Below are 22,082 nucleotides of genomic sequence, written 5' to 3' on the forward strand. Positions count from 1 at the left end.
TACTTAATTTGGTTTTTAAAAAGTAGGTTATGGGTTAGATTTTTTTGGTTGACCATTAAAAATTTTTAATTTAATTTTTTTTATTTCTTGGTCATTGATTATGTTTTTTTCTATTTACTGTTAAATAATGATGAAACCATAAAACTTAGGTAAATGATTTCCAAATGATGTCTATACCAGAGAATGTATGTAAATGCAAAAAAACTAAATATATTACAACAATTATTATTTCAAATCAAAGTATATTCTTTCTAATTCAACGATTTTAATTTAGCAATTTTATCAGCCTCTCTTTACACCTTTTGAGGAAATTGCTAATAACACATCATACCTTATGCATATATAATATCATAAACAACCACCCATATACATAGAAATAACATTTTTAAATCAAAATTAAATTTGATTCAAAGTCATCCACATAAGTCAACAAGGCACAAGTACAATATGCTTTGAATTAGATTCAAATTCAAATCTAATACAGTTTACCTTGTGCAAATATAATATCATCGAAGACCGCCATATACATAGAAATAATGTTTTAAATCAAAATTAAATTTGATTCAAAGTCATCTACACAAGTCAACAAGACAAACGTGCAGTTTGCTTTGAATTAGATTCAAATTCAAATCTAATTCTTGGCCCTCAAATATTTCCATTTCCATCACCATCCATATCAACTATCGAAATCCTTCATCCATCGCCTTCAATGATACCTCGCTTTTGCGATGGAGTGCATAATTGCAGACATCTCCAGGCTGAATGACTTGGAATAATTAAGCGGTTGAACCTTCTATATGTGTCACTGGTAGTCAAAGCTTTTGAAAAACTTTTTGTTAATGATATCAATGTTTGGTACGCTACCATACTACTAGAATCCATTTTCTATGCGTCTTATTTTACTAGCCAATGTTAAGTGTGGAGATTTGGTCCACAAAATCTACTAGTGCAAAGATCTCACTACGCTGTGAAACCAAACATGGATTTGTCTAAGAATAAGTAGGCTAGCAGTTATATAAACATAAAAAAGGTAAAACCATGTATTACCATGATTTCTAAGGTGCTTCCAAAAGTAAAATGATGACATTATGGTTTGGCATTAATGGATTCTGATACTTATTCTTTCTTCTCTCTCCTCGTCCCTCTTCAATAAAGTCGATTTACACCCCTTTTGAGAAATCAATCTATACTAGTCTTGAATCTTCAGCCTCCATAAGGAAATTGAACACCTGCAAATAATAATAATAACCCAATGCAACCATCGTTGGTGAAGAAATCATAGCATCAAACAAATTTCCCCAAAAACACAATTAATTTTAATGCTCAAAATATTACTCCACTCTCCTTTTCTCTTTTTTTAATAGCCACCTCTTCTCAAGAACTTTTCCCTTATATCCCCCATACAAATAACTATCTAAACTCCTAACTCTAAATAAAATTTTCCAAACAGAAATTGTGGTTGGTTCACCCCCATATAAACTTGTTATCCAATGCATTTGACCGGTATTCTATTGAAAGAAATTACGTCACCCACAAAAGGGGAAAGGATGCATGATGATTTGCAGGGCCGCTCTCTCTGCCTTCAGCAAAATTGTTCTTGTGATAAAATAAAATGTCACGATCACGTGCCCCCCACAGTATACCTCCGATCCTTCTTTTTTTTTGGAGTGAGATTGAAGCTTCTAAAGTGTGTCACTTTGGGGCTTCTGGAGTAAAACTCATGAGAAATTGAACCTATTGTAGGCTTGTACTAGATCCAATTTGCCACTGACTCTTAAGACCGAGATTTTCTTTAATGGAATCATGATCCCAATGATTGCAGCGCAAGCCTAAGCCTACTCTAACAACCCATCGCTTCTCATTAAGGTCTCGTTAATTGAATCTAGTGATTATCCTTCCTGGAATAGCCTAGTGCAACCTTGCCTTGCTTCGCTGATACATATGTCAATCTAAGAGAACATTTGGGTTCCAGTGACTGATATAATCAGCTGCCACGCTACCATGGTCTCCTCCCTAAGATTCATACTTGCAGTTACCATTATTTCATGCCTCCTACTCCTCCCTAACGTTCATACTTGTATTTACTAGTATTGCATGCCTCCTACTTGTAATCGAACATGAATATGCCTACTCCATTTTAGAAGAAAACAAGGATTTTGAAATACATACAAGCAATGTCACTGATGGCGATCTTGTGCTGTCTATAATAGTTGCAGGGGGGAATCCCACAGCATACATGAATTTAATTGTCAATGCATAATTGTTGAACCATATCACTCCATATGGAGTCAGTCCAGAGTGTGGGGAAAATAAGTCAAATATCCCTTGGCCATCCAATGAGTTGAATAGGCATCTGTCACCCCAACTATGATGTTCTCAATCTCATCTGCACCCACTGAAAATACCTAGAACTATGTTGCATCCTTAGCTACGTTGTCTAGATCCGTTGGCACTACCCTCCAGCCGCATCTCAACAATTTTCTTGGTCAATGAGGGACCCGTGACCTTCCAAAATCGAAAGTTCCTCCTTTGTTGGCGCTCAGACTCCAAACATGGACCATACTTGGTCAACGAGGGGCCGGTGACTATATTCCACCATCGACTGAGTCTCTTGGACATCTTCAACCTTAATTATTTCCTGATCAATATGTTCACTATCTGTCTTAAAAGCACATATTTTTATTAGAACCCTAGTCCAAATGGCTCTAACTAGAATTCAAAATCCATATTTTAAGCAGAGATTTGCAGTTCGAATCCTGCCAGCTGTGATTACTAAATTCAATCTGACTGGCCTTGACAATTATGTATTCTTGTTTCAAGGCTCAATAACTCTTTCATCACTCCATCTAGATGAAAATTGCATTCCAAATAGAGATGTAGCCCAGTGAGATATTAAACACAGTGCATTCGACATCCCTCTAAATTTATACAATTTGGCCTCTTGTAGCTCTAATGAAATCAATCTACAGTTTTGTCAATAAACATTCTCAGTTCCCTAAATTTGACCTCAATCTTATCTATAGTTATGTCAATAAACATTCTTATTTTCCTAAATTTGACCTCAATCTTTGGTGATAATGTTGGACCTTGGCCTCTAAAAACTAGACAAACTCGTCCTCCCAATATGTGAGAAATTCAACCTCGACCTCCTAGTAAGAATTGCTCTTGACCCAATTGTAAGACAATCCAACTGGAAACCAAATAAACTGTATATTAAAAATCCCAAACAATTATGTACATGTTGTAAATAGAAATACATATAGGAAACAGTTGAATTAGTTCCCGAGAATTCTTGGACTCCAATAACTACCCAAATTGACCCAAGGTTAATCTCGAGGATTAGTTATCTAATAGTCCCCCCTTAATACGAAGGGATATACCAAAGTCCAAGAACAAGAGCTCAAAATGCATAAATGCATCTCAGCCAAGAGATGAATGTCTCTCAAGAAATGGTTATTAAGGATTACCACAAACCAAGATGGGAGAAATCAAGGTCTCAACCAACACCAATTTTGGAACCTTCATAGCGGTTCTTAGAACAACAAAAAATGTGGTTTTAAGATGACCACAAACTCTGGAACTATCATAAAATTTCCTCGAACAATTCCAAACATGGAAGTGATCAATCAACTCAATAAATTTAAATCTGACTCAGGCTCGCTTGACATCTCAAACTCGAACCTGTAGCAGACCATCAACCATTCCCCCCTTGTCGAATACAAGGTGAGAAGTACTCTTCATTACTGCAAGGCTGCTCACCACTCTAGAACATATTCTTTGATATGCCCTGTAAATCTTCTTGGTTGTTTTGGTCCAATCCCAAGAAGCAATCCATCTGAAATTTACCTTCTCTCTTGCAATAGACTTCTTTCTGGAACATATATTTGTATGATGATTTTGCTTTCCGCAATGCTCACATGGGTGAAGATCAAAACATCAATCCTTCACATGTCCAACCCTGTTACATTTTTGGCATCTATCAACTTGTTCTGGAACAATACCGTCCAGGAATCCAGTGCTTTGGAATTGTATCGATTTTTCAAAATATGGTATGTGAAAAGATACATCCAGGATATCCTCTTTGTAACCCAAACCAGTTCTATGTTTATTGTGTCTAATCTCTTACCATGGACTTATGAAATTTTTGGGAATATTAGATTTCTCATAAGAACTTTTAGTGGCATTTACTTTTGTAGATCTTCACAAAGGTTGTTGAAGTGGTTGTGATGGTTGCGCATCTTGAAAACAGGCTCAAGAACAGGCTCTTCAAGAGCAATTTCTGGTCCTGCAGAAACATTACTCTAATTATTTTTTGAGTGATGATCGAGCTCAAACACACTATTATTTTGAACAAGGATGGGTTCAAAATTCTTCTTTTGCGGTTCTTCTCACTAAAACTGGGATTCTAGTTCCAAAAAATCAATTTTGCTTTCGCATTTTGCAAATATATTTGGATGTCAAAGAGCATGTCCTTGCTGACTTCGACACTGTTATGAACACCGGATGACATTAAATTGCATAATAACTATAACAAATCATCGACTTTTTCCATGTTCTTCAACGATTAACTTTGAAAAAGGGGTGTTGGCTAGCATCGAAAATCCACCCAAACAAATTGACAACGATTTAACTAGGTGTCGGGTTCAACCAATCATGCACCCATCTACAATAAAATTCAAATAAAAGATGAATAACACCTTGTACAATATTCAAAATGTTGAGAGACGAAACTCAGAATAAACACCCTTATATAGAACTTCTTTTCCATTACTATCACTCTTTTCAACCAATTGGCCTAAAAAATAACACTTTGTCCAATATCACTCGTACAGATAAAGCAACAATCAATCTCCATTGAGTAACAAAATTAGCTTGCAGAATTATCTTGTGTATTGGTCATACTCAATGATAATCAATCTCCACCGAAGCTTGCAGAATTATCTTGTGTATTGGTCATACTCAATGACAATCAATCTCCGCTGAGTAACAAAATTATCTTGTTTATTGGTCATACTCAATGTTTTGTCACACTTATTGAATAATTGAATTATTTATGCACTTTCACCTTTAACCATCTCTATAATTACTTCATTCTTTCAATTAACCATCCTCCCTAAATTAAGTCACAAAACTTGTCCTTCCAAAATTTATCAAGCACAAAGATTTGAACTTGTAACCTTGTAATTTTTAAAATACCAAATTAGTTCTTTTGACCACAACAACTTTTCATTCCTTGATTGTATATTTCTATAATCAATGCTTAATATGTTAACTTCTTATCTATTGTGGCATTTTGACTGGATTCAACTTATTCAAGTTATAAGGCACATAATAAAAATATTTCTCACCTCAACATCTATCTGGTGCAATTAACCATACACTCATTTGTCACAATCATTGGAGCAATACATTTACCATTCATTCACTGTTTCTTGCTGGCGACAACTCGATCTGAGACGTGTTGTGAAATTTTCAATGTGCGGACATTTAATCGAAAATTATACCAACCATCAACTATGACAAAACAGTCAATCAAAGATTCCAACCCAAACGCAAAGTGATAACGCAGAGACACAAACCATCGGCCTAAGGAAGCTCGGATGGCCGGGAAGGTCACCCCTTCCCTAAAACAAAAAAAATATCATTTAATTAAAATTTTAAGATGGCCTGCAAGTAGAATGAAAAATTTTCAACCAATAAAACCGCCACAGATCGAACCCGGACAAGTGCAATCAAATCCACTCAATGAATGCTAGTTCGAGAGGCCCTCATGTTGTAGTTTAAGGAAATTTTTCGAGCAGAGGAACCTTCTCCCTCAAGGAAAACTCTGCTTCTGTATGCTAAGGATGTTGTTGGGTTTCTATTGCGAACTGAAAGGAATGCCTACCATGCAAAACCCATTATGACAAGTTATATTTCCATGTAAATGGCATTTAAAACTATCGTTATCAGTTTCTCTTCCAAAAAGAATGAGATTGAATGGAAAAATATAGTGCATCTCCATAATTATGGTTCGAAATCAGAATGAGTGAATTTCCTCATTCATACTCTGCAACATAATTTTTGAAAGTTTTGTTTTTAATACCATTGGAGATATGATTACCAACTGTAACTGAAGCCTCAGATTCAACCTATGAAAAGAATTTTCAATTTTGTCTACTTAACCAGTAAACAACAACCAACACTATTATGTTTAAAGACCAGTGATCAGTGACGAAACCACAAACATTTGGTAGAGGAGGTCGAAAGAGGAAGTTAAAACAATACTTTGAAAATGAAATTAATTGAGGAACTATTTATGCAACTGTTACACAGTAATTTGTCACCATTGGTCACCATCCCTGTTACCCCTTTCCCGCACTTTGGAGGACTCATTCCGGGACCTGTGAGAAGTGACATGGCTTGAAAACACTTGCATTATGTTCCCCTAAGTATGGACTTCATATGCCTTGAAGACATCTCCTACAGATTATCCTTAAAAAATCCCCTTTTTCCATTAGCGCAGATCCACAGCGTATCACCCATGCCAATGGGGGAAATTCTCCAAAGAGGGCGCACCAGTTGGCACTCTATCTCAAAGTCTTACCCGCGCCAACCAAGTTTGGAGAAGTTTTTTAACAAACGCACGCCCGAGAGTTTTTTCCTTTCGACTCATGAGGCTTTTCAAGGATAATGCCAATCTCATGGATGTCGAGATTCATCGTATCTCTATCCATAATAGCTTTTCGAGCATAATTCTTATCCCATGGATGTCTCGATTCATTGTATCTCTTCCTCCTCCTCCATCTATAAAATCTTGTTCTGGTGCATTTGACAAGCTAGTTTTTGAGCATAGGGAGAATGATACTGTCAAAAGTCTGAGAGATTGTTGTAAGAGTCTTCTTTGCATTCATAATCAAAGAGAGAGAGAGGCTTGTTCCCGATCCCGACGAGATTTGCAAGACATATGTAGTTGATCACCCAGCCAAAGGAGGATTTGACGTCAGAACTCTGGTTGTATACTCCTTTGTTGATTATTAATAATAGATGACTATCATTATGGTTCCATTCTTGCTGTTCATTATGATGATATTTGAATTATATCTTTTCTGACCGATATATAATTGCATCTATTGGATTTTATGCTTGTACTCGTATCATTCTTTGCATATGCATGTGTCCATTCAAGGAGATCGTGAGGATCGTGACCGGCCGGAGCAAAGGAACGGGAGTGTCAACTCTTCTACAACACTAGCGTTGGAATCCAAGTAGGTTCTCATAATCCACCTTTAATTTGCAATTAGGAACTTGCGTGATAGCATTGTTTGATTGTTGCTAGACCCATTTTGGGCTAGTGGGATCACCTCTGTCCGCAGAGGGGATTTACCTCTCCAACAACAACCATCACAATTTTCTCCAGACTAAGTGCAAAACAGATCTTACCAGAGCTTATTACATCATCAATCTGAACAAACATCCTCTTCAAACAATGACCTACTGGTGGCCTTTATTGAACGATCTTTCCTCCCAACAGATGCACCAACTTTACGCACTAGATACCAGTGCTCTTTCCTTCTCGCTTTACGCACCAAACACTAGCACTCAAACCATTTCCAACACGAACATAGAGTTTATAAACAACACAACCGGGGATTTGATACCATCGTAAGACAATCCAACTGGAAACTGAATAAACTGTATATTAAAAATCTCAAAGAATTATGTACAGGTTGTACGTATAAATACATATAGGAAACCATTGAATTAGTTCTCGGGAGTTCTTGTACTCCAATAACTACCCAAACTAACCCAAGGTTAATCCTGAGGATTAGTAATCTAACACCAATTAGAGAAGATTCATGACCCTCTAAGGTAATGAACACGTCCTCCTAAAATTTGACCCCCAATTTGGAATGTAGCAATCAATATCGACCTCTTTATTTGAAAAATAATAACTCTCAAACCAATGCAGAAAATTCTCCTTTCAATCAACTGTAAAATAAAACCAACTAGTGTGATACGGAATACCACCGAAGATGGAAATTCTAGATAGGGTGATAATAAATTCCATCGAACTTCCTTGCATGAAAGCTCCAAATAACCCTACAAATAATTTATAATTGTCTAATAAAACCCTCAGGTTGGCAAGACAATCTTGATACCACTATAATATCCTGAAAAATGAAATAATCAACCAATCTCGCATGTCTAGGTTTTCTAGTTAAAAATAATTGCAAACAAAACACTGAACACAATAAGATTTGGAAATGCAACCTTTATTTATATTAATAACTAAAGGAAATGGTATAGCAGTTTTCACCCCTGGGATCAAACTAGAACTGACCACACCAAGTTCTTAAGAAAAATAGAAAAAGATCCAAATGCTTAGCTTCTATCCACTTTTATAGACTTGATGAACTCTCTAAAGACTCTATTTTATTATTTTTCCTTGAAAATCGAAGGAAAATACAATGGGTTGATACTATGGTAAAATACCACGGTAAATACCATGGACAGATTCCATCCATTTTGATGAGATCAAGAAAGGGAATATTGCATGTCTTATATATTTGTAATTTTTGTGATGAATAAAGATATCAAATGATTTGTGTGTTCATAATGTGCTCTATTTCTCTAACAAATACAACTAATGCAACTTTAAAATTAAATGGTTGGTAGGCATCAATATCCATCAATCTATAATAAGATTTTAAACACTTTATGGTACATCTTATTATTACAATTAAAAAAAAATCATAAAACTAACTAACACATAACTTTATTTTAAAATTTTAAAATTTTAATTAACTATAAAAAGGATATATATATATATATATATATATATATATATATATATATATATATATATATATATAACATGGAACAAGATTCATAATTTAGAAATAGGACTTGTTACAATACCATGGTCCAATATGATGGTTTGTTAATACCATATCCTAAAAAACCGTAAGTCATTCTAAAAAAAAATTATATATTACTAAAAATTATTAAAATATTATATGAAAATTATATTTATACTCTCTATTTAATAATTATTAATAATTAAACTAAAATTCCAAAACTTATTTTCCAAAATAAACACACCTATAACTATAATTACGCCAATAGGCATTTCCTTCGAATCAGTAGAACTTTGATTTTAGTCTACACATCTCATGTCTGTCTGGCATTGTGCACAGATTTTTAAGCCACATTTTTGCTCTCCACTTCACATTTGTGTGCGTCGGAGTCTTTTACATTGGACTTTCAGGAGAATTCATTTGAATTTTTCATGGAGTTTATGGCACTGAACATGGATGACACCAGAATGCTCACAAGAAGGACATTTGTGCACGTCGGGGGGCCCGAGGTCCTATAATCACGTCTTCGAGGTTTCAAATCCAATTCCAAGTTTCACATCACTCTAGTTCCACTGCTTGCTACGAATATGTATTCTTCATCTGCTGCCATGGAGTCTCTTCTAAGGCAGTCTAAATGGCTTAAGAGATCCATTGATCTTGCGTAGACACTCCATGAAAGGAAAATGAAGGAATTCCATGCACGGTACATCCTTCCATTTGACCTGAGGCCAATTTTTCCTCTTCAAGTCCAACACTCTCTTCCCGTCATTGACCTAATAGGCCTAGAAGATCTTACCTAACACTTCAAGATTGTGAGCCAGTTAGCTCAAGCATCCCAGGAATGGGGTTTCTTTCAGGTTTGTATGGGATCACAGTTTTGGGATTTTCTTTTTTCCCTTTCCTTTATCTATCATCCATCCAATTTTTTTATTGTTTAGCTTTCAAATTTCATGGGTTTTCAAATGTTTTGAAGATAATAAATCATGGCATACCTTTGTCATTGATAGAGACTATGAAACGGGTTTCACACAACTTTTTTGTATCTTTCTCTTGAAGATAAATGAGAACAGTGTCCTGGGAGGCCTAGAACTCATATGCTTCAAGGCTATGGTTGGTTCTTTAACATTTATGATATAGAGTAGGGATCGATACCCTTACTTGGCATATTTCTCTTCTAAGAATATTGCTCGTTCTACTCCCTTGGGTCGGGCTAGATGTTGTTTTATAGGAGTTTTAGATCTCTTAAAATCCGTGGGAATTCAGTTGGATGGTCTCCCTCCTTTTCGATATTCCTTGGATGCTCCTGTTCATATTCTACCTACTAAACAAGAGTTGAACAAGATCATCAGGGAGGACATCTATAGGCAGTTCGTCCAGGTCGCTTGGGTCAATCCTCCGAGAGGGTTGTGCCCAAAGATGGCCTTCTACGCTGAGAACTTCTTTGAGTTGAGAGACGGGCTCATTATTCGACCCCTGTATACATTTCACCACTGGATGCATGCTCTTCACATTCCTCTAGGCCAGTTCATAGTAGGTTCTCATAGATATCAGGTAGAGATAGACCACTAGATTGATAGGCCAGACAAAATCTGCCAGGTATGTCATTTACATGAAGTAGAGATTGAGATGCACTTTATTTTTGGATGCCCTATCTACTACGAGATTAGAGGGAGGTTGCATTTCTTGTTCAGAGGCTCTCAGACCCTCACAGACATTTTCAGGTATCCCGATTAGAGATGTTTGGCCCTATATATGTAGGAAGATATTAGGTTTCAAGAGAATATTCTTCAGCATCCCATAAGACCAGACCCCACACAAAGGATCACAACGATGTTTAGGGTACTACCTACAGATAGGGGCACACAGAGAATGATTGATACCATTTCATTATATCCAAACTCTAGATCAGTGATAATCAGTGCGACCTACCCTGCCACACAAGATTGTAGTAGCTAAACCATCTCAGATCTATCCCTAGAAGAAATACTAGGTCCTCCAGGCCTTACCAGTGCACAAACTCCCCTAGACAACGAGTTAGTCGAGAGTCTGTACCTCCTACTGATCCTTCATCAGGCCAACAAACTTTATGGAATTTTTTTTAGTGCTCTTGAGTCAGTCTCGAATGTTAGGAGAGATTGGTCTGTTCCTCTTCATTAGAACATTCCATTCATTATATATTTTATATTCCTACATTGTACCTTTTATATTCATGCATTGTATTTTTTATAGGAGAACGTTTGGTTCTCCCGCATTTTACGGACATGATTGTACTCAACAATCCCTTTCACCTATTTTATGGTCATTAGTTGGACATAATATAATTGTCGTATCTTATCTAGTGCATTTTTACATCGTGGCAAGCCTGAATTCCAATAAATTCGTGAAATGTGAGTTCCATGATTTCACTAAACACAAAGATAACGCTAATTTTTATAACGTACCGCTTGGAATAATATCAAGGAATACAGGTGGATGGATTTATAAATTTCCATTTCCACATCCAGTTGAATCTAAGCCATTAATGTGCGTGCCTCAGAGGCCAATCCCTTTCATCATGCACGTGGCGCAGACACACAGGCTACAAATCAGTACTGCTATGGTTAGACTGGCACATGATGTTGCCATAGTACTAATACCTACTACTATTGTATGCTCTATTTAGGACAGACACTTATTTTTACCAGTTCTGATAAATTAGAGCCATTTCCACCATAGTGATAGAGGCGATGAAGTTGTTAGTTTGACTGACCGCACTTCCACTGAGGTTTGGATGTGGCTAGTCAGCATAAGCTAGGCCTTGGTGTTACTGGTTTTAATGAAGTCTGACAGTCCTAAGGGGAAGGGTGTACATTTATAGTTTAAAAGGTACACCCTGGTCTTACAGTCCTAAAAGTTACGTTCTAAAAGGTTGTAAGGTCCTACCCTACTTTGAAAGGGACTAGTCTTATCTTAGCTCTTACCTAGTTATTGGAAGGGAAAGGTCTTGAAATATTGACCTAGATATTGTCTTCACCCTCCAAAACTTGAGGAATCGGTAGTCATCTATAAAACATTCAAGGTATCAAATTTGGTTAATTTTATACCACTTTTTCTAAATAGATTTGTTTCTTCATTCTTTGTGATAGTTCATTTACTAAGGTAGATGGAACCTTTTGTTTCAATCCACTACCAATTCTAGAGAAATAGGATTTTTCACTACAACTTCATTTATTTCCATGGGGATTAGAGTTTTTCATTAAGGTTATTTGAACTGTGATCTTGATGTTGTTCCCTTTTTAAAGAGACAACTTTGGTTGAGTTCCTTTCTTGCTGAACAAGCCTTTTTTATGTTACACTTCCTGTAAAGGCTAAACTGTTAAATTTGGGGTTTTTCTAGTGTAATATGGGCATTACATAAGAAGTATGAGATTTTTCTATATATCTCAAAAATGAATTCTCTAATTGCGCAAATCTGCGAATGAATTCCCTTCCATGTCTTAGAACTATTACTTGGATATGTCTCTTTGATTGATATGGCAACCTTCAATCTTAAAATGAATCATCTCATTTTTATATATGGGTATGGACTGTTATATGGACATGGGTGTTCTTCTGTTTTAAACTGAATTCATTTATAATGTTCTTTCATATTTATGCCCATGTCATGTTCCTACAATGGAAAATTCGTGTTTTTCATTCTTATTTTCTTTCAATTGTTAGAAATTGTTATTTGTTTTGGTTTGATAAGTATTTCTAATTCTTGCAAAAAAGGCATTGTTTAGAGAAAAGGAGTGGTATTTTTTCACTCCTAGGGACACGAAGTATCCAAGTGGTTCTTGCCCCAAAAGGGTTGCTGGCTCAGGATACTAGAAAGCCACAACTGCAGATAAACCAATCACTACTAAGGGTAGCAATAGGCGTGTTGGCATCAAGAATCCTCTGGTTTTATATGTCAAATAAGAACCTAAAGGAAACAAGACTAATTGGATTATGCATGAATACCGCCTTGTTGATTCTATTCATGTATATTCATGTATGTTAATAGACATTGTATACATTGCTTGGTTTAAAAAACCTATGAGGTTAGATGCCATTATGGCCTAGTGATTATAGGGCCCACACCAGGTAGACTCTAGAGGATGAATGTATCTGGGAAAAATCAATTTGGGAAACAGGTGGTTGTTTTCTATATTATAGAAATCAAGGGTTTTCTAATTTAATCCAGAGGCTTCCAGTCTAGTTTAAAAATGAGTGCTTGTGATGGGTTTCAGTGATTTAGATTTAGCTCAAAGTCATTTATTTTCTCTTTTGGATTATCCAAATTTCTGATGAGGAAATTGTTTCTTGTTGCAATTGGATGATTGGGTACTTTGTCGAATATACAACAAGAAGAGCAGCACAGAGAAGTTAGCTAAGGAGTAAGAGTGGTCCTTGGAAGAAGCAATGGAACAATTCGATGAAGTAATTGATGAAAAGATGTCAGGAATACTACCCACTGGGAATACTATAATGAACTTGAACATTGAGCATTCAGAAAGAACTTCACAATATTCAACGAAATCTGCCCCCTCTCTGAATTACAGAATGATCTCTAACCATGATTCAATAACTTCTTCCATTACATCCATGAGCTACAACTCAAACCCCATTTTTTAGTAGAATTTCAATATTTCAAATGCCGATAGTGCTCCAGTGGACCTTCTAGAACTTATCTGATTTTTCAACTCTCTAACTAAATGATTCAACATATTTAACTCCTCCTATTCTTCTCATTGATTCAAGTTGTTCCATGTAATCATTTTATGATCTTAAATCTGTTAAAGAAGAAGTGCAGAGAAGATGTTAGAAGAATTAATGTTGTAGCAGCAACAACAGGAGGACAATGCTGGTTTGAACCAATCAATGTTCAACATTGGCTTCGAGAGTCTGCAAAACCCATTCCCATAGTTAGACCAAATAAAACCTCCCTCCAACAATGATCCTTTCCAAGCTTACTTAGCCAGCATCACAACTCCAGGCTACTTACCGAGGTCCTCTTATTAGAGGGATTGGAATTTGAGTCTACGTTACAGGTAGTCATACAAGAAAAGTAAAACTTAGAAGTTAGTGTGTATAGATGTAGCATAATTTGTTGAATCGAAGCAAAATCCATTCTTTCTTTCTTTGATAGAGAAATTGAGTGTATGTGCAAGCGTCCTTTTTTTTTAATGCAATTCATGCAATATACTCCCCAGAGCATATTTTACTTTTGTTTAATATTTGAATTCACTAAAATTGTTTCACGTCTCTTAATTCACTTATATGATTACATATTTTAGAACCTAACACCATGTTCTCATGCATCTTGATTACTATTTTTCCAAAGTGATAGCTGCTGAGTAAAAGGGGCAGCAGGTGGCTCCATGTAAATGGGGCACGTAGTCACATGAATACCTTCTCTGAATGTTATTATAGTCATATTGACATGCAACAAAATTTTCAATCAGGGATTGCACTTTGGAATTTTTAAGTAAGGTTACAATTTAGAAGATTAACTTGTATACGATTTGGCAGGAATGCTCGAGAGTGAGTTAGTTTTATTTTGGGAAAAGAAAAATAGTAAACAATTGGGCCATTAAAGCTGGGGAGTATGTTACTGGCAATACAAGCCAAGATTTTCATGGAAAAGGCCCTCTTGATGCTCTTCTTATAGGCCAGGAAAAGAAACCCAATGTCTAATCCTTCAATTACATTTCCATAAGATTTGGATAAGATGTGTATATTATGTTGTAAATTTTGAATGGAAATTATAATTATAAAATAGTTTGGGTTGGGCATTATCACTTTGTAAATTCTAAGAAATTTATTAGTTGTATATTCAAGTTTATATATATATATATATATATATATATATATATATATATATATATATATATATATATATATATATATATATATATATATATATATATATATATATATAGATATATATATATATATTAAAAACTTATATAATAAATTTTTATTATGAACAATATATCAATAAAATGTACTCTTTTAATGTGTATGGTGAAATATTTTTTTATGACCTAAATTGAAATATTCTATACATACACAATTTAACTATTGAGAAAATGTTCCTTTCACTCAAATCTAGTCATACAATTTCAAGCATACATGTTCAATTGTAACTAAAATAATAAGATTTTATTGAGTCTATTTACACGTAGATGAGAAATATTTGACCAAAGGAAAAAATAACAAATGACATTTAAGTGGAAGTAGGATGGACAACATCATAATTTTATGGTAACCCGGATTTATGATGGATAGCAAATCACCATTTATTAACCTAAGAAGAAAATGCGTGGTGAGGGAATTGGATATAAGAGATGATTTTTTGGAAGGTTGTGTTGAGTAGCTCTTACATAGTTAATAAATTGGTGAACGACCGTGGAAGAACAACAACAGAACCGAGTGCAAAAGTGTTTAGGGAAATGAGAGGATTCACAAGTGTTCAATATGGTCATTAAGGCATAATATATCAATGGTGGAAGGCAAGATTACCAATAATAAGAGGATACTTTCAGGAAAACACAGATACAAAGTTTCTCTATATATAGTATTTATTTCTCAGATTAAGGAGAAAAAACACATCATTTTATTAGTATCTTTACTTCGGATAGAATATCCTCTCTTTATCTTTGATTCTTCAATCCATAAAAGCAGTTGGATCTCTATTTGAGGTGCCTCATATTTAGGCTTTTGTAAAACTTTTCATACTTTTTGTTTTTTGTTTTTTAACTTTTCAATGATTTTGTTTGTTGAAGGAGCTCTAATGAACACCAATATAGTGTAAAATAGTATAACTATTAAGATGGTAAATGATTATTAATTAAACAAGGACATATGAAGTAGTTAATTCTGTACTGGTGACTATTAATTTTTTTAGAGCTTTTGGTAGCAATTCCTTTATCAGGTCAAATCTTCAATGTTGTGGTGAGTTTTTGATTGCATGTATGAATTTAGTAAGTTGAAGGGAACTCAATTTTCAAGAGTTCACAACTCAAACTTGTGATTTTAGCTAGTCATTGCTTGATTTTGGGCAATTTTGACTTGAAAATGTGCCAAAAAACCTCTCCAAAATAACTAATAGATAAACTATGGCCAAAAGAAACTAACCAATCAATAGTTGTTTTCAATTTATTCTTGAAGTGTTTAAGGAAATAAAGTTTAAAATGGATGTCTAACAATCCTATGTTAAGGAGATTTTGGTTGGAATCCAACTGGTTAAATTAGTTATTTTGTTATTTAAAATCTATTTTTAGATACTTCAATAGAGTCTGTACTTTGAAAAATTGAGATATTAGAATGGTGTAGAGTTTATAGATTAAGCTTATAATTCTAACAAATTCTTGGTGAATTTTACACAAATTTGACTATGAAAAACAAAAACCTCCAAAACATGTAACAATTAAACTATAACATTTAAAATTATATTATTTTCTTATTTTAAATATAAACTTGTGAATTTAAAAAATAAAATCAATTTAATTACTTTTAAATAACAATTTTAAATCCGTTTCATCACCGTACTTACCAAAATAATGATAAGAATAAATTGTTTTTAATTAATATTTAGGAAAACAAATTCAAAAAGGAATGTTTATTACTTCTATTCAAATCTCAACTATCCTAACCCCACTAAAAAACACTCTTTGATTTGTGGCAAAGATCTTCCAAAAGAATTTAATTTGGATTATAAAAAAAAAAGATCTTCGAAAGTATTTAATTTGGTTTTAAAAAAATAGGTTATGGATTAGATTTATTTGGTTGACTATTATATATATATATATATATATATATATATATATATATATTTATTTATTTATTTATTGTCATGGATTATGCTTTTGGGTTTACTATTAAATAATGATGAAACCATAAAACTTAGGTAAATGATTTCTAAATGATGTCTATACTCTAGAATATATGTAAATGTAAAAAACATAAATATAATACAATAATTATTATTTCAAATCAAAGTATATATTTTCCAATTCAACAATTTTAATTTAACATTTTTATCACCTTTCGAAACAATGGCTAATAACACATCCTACCTTATTCATATATAATATCATAAACAACCACCCACATACATAAAAACAAAATTTTAAATAAAATTTAAATTTGATTCAAAGTCATCCACACAAGTCAACCAGACATAGGTGCAGTCTGCTTTGAATTAGATTCAAATTCAATTCTAAGATAGGTTAACCACCTGCCATTTTTTAATCGTCATGTATTGTGGTTGGTAGTATCTAGTTTGAGCAATATGATTTGAGTAATTGTTTTACTTAATATAAAACTGAAGGAAGGGAAAAAAAGAAATATTAATGTGTGGGTGGACATGTATATATTCACTGTTTTTATATTTTAAGTGTATTTAGTGAGATTTTATTTTTTTATTTTTTTAATGAGTTTTTATCTAATTTTTTTTAAACATGGTTAAATTTATTGAAATCATAAATTTGATGGGTAATCATGGTATAATGGAAGCGTGCTACAGATTTTTCAGAGTACTAAATCTATAATGTCAAAAAGCTAGTTTAAATAACATAAATCAAAATTTCACTTCAAAATTTTCCCCCACCAAAAACATTACATTAAAAATAAAATATTAAAATTGCAAAAACTAAATAAAAATATTAAAAATTGCAGCAATAGTGAAAAAGCTAAATAAAAACCAGAGTTAATTCGTTGGTCGTTAAATTTAAGTCATGCAATAGTTAAATTTAAGTCATGCAATAGTTAAACAAAAAAAAACTGGTAGATCAGTTCCCTGACGATGCAGTACTTGAATTCCAATAAAAAGCGGAATAGCTGGCAGAATCCCACCAGAATATGACGACATCGCCTTCCATCAAATTCTTGCTTGCCACGTAGTCCACCCAACCATCGATCAACACAAAGGATCCATTGCTTCGCCATCGCCTGAACCTCACTTCAATTCTTGGCCCTCTAATATTTCCATTGCCATCACCATCCATATCAACTATTGAAATCCTGCATCCATCGCCTTCAGTGATATCTCGCTTTTGCATCAGAAAATATTCAAAATCTCTGAAACAAAAATTTCATGCCATTGAGGGAGCTGCTAAACTCTCTATCATGCTTGTCTAGCAGAATTTAGAGGGAAAACCTCTGGGGAATGTATGCCGACTGCCTTCCCCTTCCAACCATGAATTCACATCAATTTCATTTTGATATTGCTCCGGATTATGAAGTTCACTTCGAACGGAAAGTTAAACCAGGAAATAAGTTTAAATTTATAAACCAAAATTAAAAAAAAAAAAAAAAAAAAAAAATGTTTTTATTTATTAGTAAAAAAAATTATAACCCTCCTTAAAGTCTTTTAAGGAAACTTTTGGGTACCTCGTTAAGGCATTTCTAGATGTCATTTTACTCTGCGATTCTTCAATTTTGTGCCCTATTCACATTTCATTTTTGGATAGCCTCACCAATTTAAGTTATGGAAAAAAGGAGTTTGTTAGGCACCTAAATCTATCACTATTTGAAAATTTAGCAACCTCTAAAGAATTTATCGTCAAATTGCCATAAACCACTAAAAATCGTGAAGATTTCTATTTGAGAAGTATCATTGTAGATAAAGAATAAAAATATCGAAATATAAAATATAGAGGATCTTTTAAAAAAATTAGAGCTAGCAATTTCACTGAAAGGTGCAAAGGAATGTCTAAATCGGGTAATGTGGAAAGCAATAATCAAGCGAAATATATGCATAATGAAATATAATCAAAATCGGAGTTTTTATATATCTTCTAAAGAATGTAGCACAAGTTTAAATTTAAGAACAAAAGGTACACTAGCATAAATGTCCTAGAACAATGGTAATCCTTGCAGGTAGAAGGTACATAATAGAGGAGTTCAATTTCATTGGGGGTTTTTAAAAGGCATGAAATAAATTCTGAACATAAATGAAAATACGTAAGGGTTGGGAGGAGGTATTCAATGTTGTTGAAAGTGTCTATTTTAATAGAAAGGGTGAAAAATAAATGATGATATTTGATGGAGATGTCTATGATGGATTCTAGCTTGCTTGAAAGGAGGAAAAATTCCTTTGTTGTTGCAGCCAAGAGTTTAGTTGCAATATCAACAAAAGCATTGGAATTTTCTAGATGGCTAGTATGATCATGCAATTCAAGACGAAGTACATAGCAGTAGTCACATTCAAGGAAGGTACCATTACATTTCATGCAATGCCACATGTTTTCGGATTGTTGGACAACCTTTTCCAATATATTTCATCCTATCAATGGGAAGGGGGCATGCAAGGAAGTAAATATCTTCCATGTTAATTTTTGTAGTAGTAGCACATATGACAATCCATGGAGATTCCTTGGAGTGAGACATCACAACAAGTTTATCGATTATTTTTGTTTTGAGGGGCCTATTAGAGACACCTGTGTATTTTTGACTCAGTGAAGGAAAGGATGCATTGGAACCCTTTTCCGGAAACCATTGTTGGAATTGATGTATTTCGAAAATATTTGGGTTTATAAGAAGGAAAGTAGTTGGGGTAGTTCCAATAGTCCTTGCATTTAACTCGATGACATGATCCCCTTTGATTAGAAGGAATGAGTGGATTTTGAGGTGCCAAGTTCAGAAATTCCATCCCCTTCAACATGGCATTGACGCCCCATAAGGTGACATCAATGATGCAACCTAACATGTCATATAAGGCGAGAGGCTTTTTGCGATTTTGTAAGCCATAATGTTGGCATATGATGGATGTAGGAGAAGTTGATCTAACAACATAAACACTATCAACAATTGAGTTGATAGTTGCAATGTTGATTGAACTTATCGGTGTGAAATGAAAGTAATGGGAAGGAATCCACTAATCATAATGTATGAACTGAGACACAATTAATGTAGACAAAAGGATTATTTCAAATGAGTTATTTAGATGATTGTAGTTTAAAATATGATTGCAAAGAGTAACCTTCTGCTTCATTAGTTGCTTACTTAGTGATGGAAATTTTCCATTGCAACATTTGGTTATACCTGGAGTAAGATGACTTATCGAAAATTACACAGGTAAATAACTAAATGACTACAAAATTTATAAATTCCTTAATTAATTCTTTGAGCATTGAGGGAATTGTTGGTTTATTATGTTATTATGCTAGGTAGGGAAAACTGTGAAGACAAAATGGATTAGTTTTCACATTGTTTCTTTCACCAGTCAAGTCAACACAACTGAAGGGAAAATTTCAAAGAGCTAGACAAAAAATTGACCAGGTAGGGATTGCCTAAGGGAGGTTGGAGCCACTATTGAGTTTCCAAACAATGATTCTAGATCCCATCAACTTTCCCACATTCAACATTTCTCTTCTCAATGAAAGGACTATTGTAGCATAAGCCATGTTCATTATGTTAGGTGCCCTTGATATGAAAGTCCCAAAGGTTTTTTTGAAGGTTCTTGATTATAGTAACTCTAAGGATGTCTGTGGGGTTCTAGTATAGTATCCTACAACTGAAGGGTATGTCTAAGATTCCTTTTATTTCGTCAGGAATACACATGCCAAAGGTGTTAAGGTTGTCATGGCCACATCTGAGGAGCTTACCCTGTGAATTTCTACATGGTAAAGTGTGCTTCTTCACTATGTACTTTTGTAACTTACAATCTGACGGTCACGATATGTTCTAGACATGAAGTGATCTGATAGTTCATTCTCTCATGTATTGGTTGGAATCACCAATTCTGATTGGGCTGGTGACCCTGATGATCAGAAGTCTACTGCACGTTATGTCTTCACTCTTGGTTCTCGACCTATTACATGGGTTTGCAAGAAATAAAGTGTCATTTCTCTTTCTTCAGCAGAAGCAGAGTATCATGGCATCATAGAAGCTAGTAAGGAAGCCATGTGGCTTCGTCATATCCTGTCAGAGTTTTTCTTTTAGCAGCATCATCTGACTACACTTTGGTGTGATAATCAAAGTGTCATTCAACTATGCAAAGATCCAATCCAACATTAGTGCAACAAACAAATTGAACTACACATGCACTTCATCAGAAAGCTCATTCATGACCATGTTCTTAAAGTGCAATATTGTTCAACCGATAATCAAGTTGCATACATCTTTACAAAGGCTCTTACAAAGGCGAATTTTACTAAACTTTGATTTATGGTTGGAGTTCAGGAAGTTGTCAGTAAGGTGGGATAGGCTCTAATGCCTCCTTCCTTATCCTATTGTGTCATATTTGTAAATCCTTCAATCCTGTCCCAAGTTGTTCTTAAGGGGGGATGTTAGGATATTCCGACACGCAGGAAATAGTTAAGTATAACTTGGTCTAGTGTAGAGTTAGGTAAAGTGTGTTTCTTTACTATGTACTTTTTTAACTTATAATCTGATGGTCACGATATGTTCTAGACATGAAGTGATCTGATAGTTCATTCTCTCCTCGGTATTACTCACACTTGATCCGTGGCTTAACACCTGATTGGTCCATGATCTATATTAAAAGAGGATGGAGGGTCATTTGTAAGGTGACCGTTCATGAGAGAAACTTATGTAATTTTTCTTTCTTTTATTAATAAATTTCCTAAAGTGGTCGCAATGGCTTAGGCCATGGATTCTTTTGCTATTTGATTGTTTTAACCATGTCAAGAATACTAATGTATTGATCTGTGATCTGTTTGTGAGCGGTGTCATTTGGTGTTCTATCTGAGGAATTTACCCTGTAAATTTCTACATCAAAGTCTCTAGGCGAGTTCAAAGCAGATATGGCTATTGGATTTGCTTAGAGGTTTGGGGTTTCAATGGCATTGGGAGGGCCTCATGTTTTTTTCTCGGATACTTCACAAGAGTATAATATAATCATTCCTGTGAGGATTATGGGAGTGAATCTGGATTCAAATGATAAGCCAACTCTTCGGATATGGTGTGTGAGAGTTCTTTGCAATTGCCTTCTTCAGGGATTGTTGGAAAATTTTACATTGACTAGTTCAGAGTTATTGGTAGTGACGTTGATGACTTGCATTATTCAAAGTGTCAAGAGTTGCAAACCCTAGTCATCAACATGGTTAAATTTGTTTTTTACTATTTTTAAGAATTAAGTTCTTTGTGCTCTAAACCATTTTGATTGGCATTCTTCTAAGTATTTTGCCTTCAAGGGCCATTTAATCATTCTTTTTACCCCTTACCTTGGATATTGAGGAAAAATGGTCATCACCGTAACCAAATCTCCTTAAT

Source organism: Pinus tabuliformis, chromosome 2_2 (assembly GCF_031772625.1).
Source record: "Pinus tabuliformis cultivar Carrire ecotype Pingquan chromosome 2_2, CPIR1, whole genome shotgun sequence".
Taxonomy (NCBI): Eukaryota; Viridiplantae; Streptophyta; class Pinopsida; order Pinales; family Pinaceae; genus Pinus; species Pinus tabuliformis.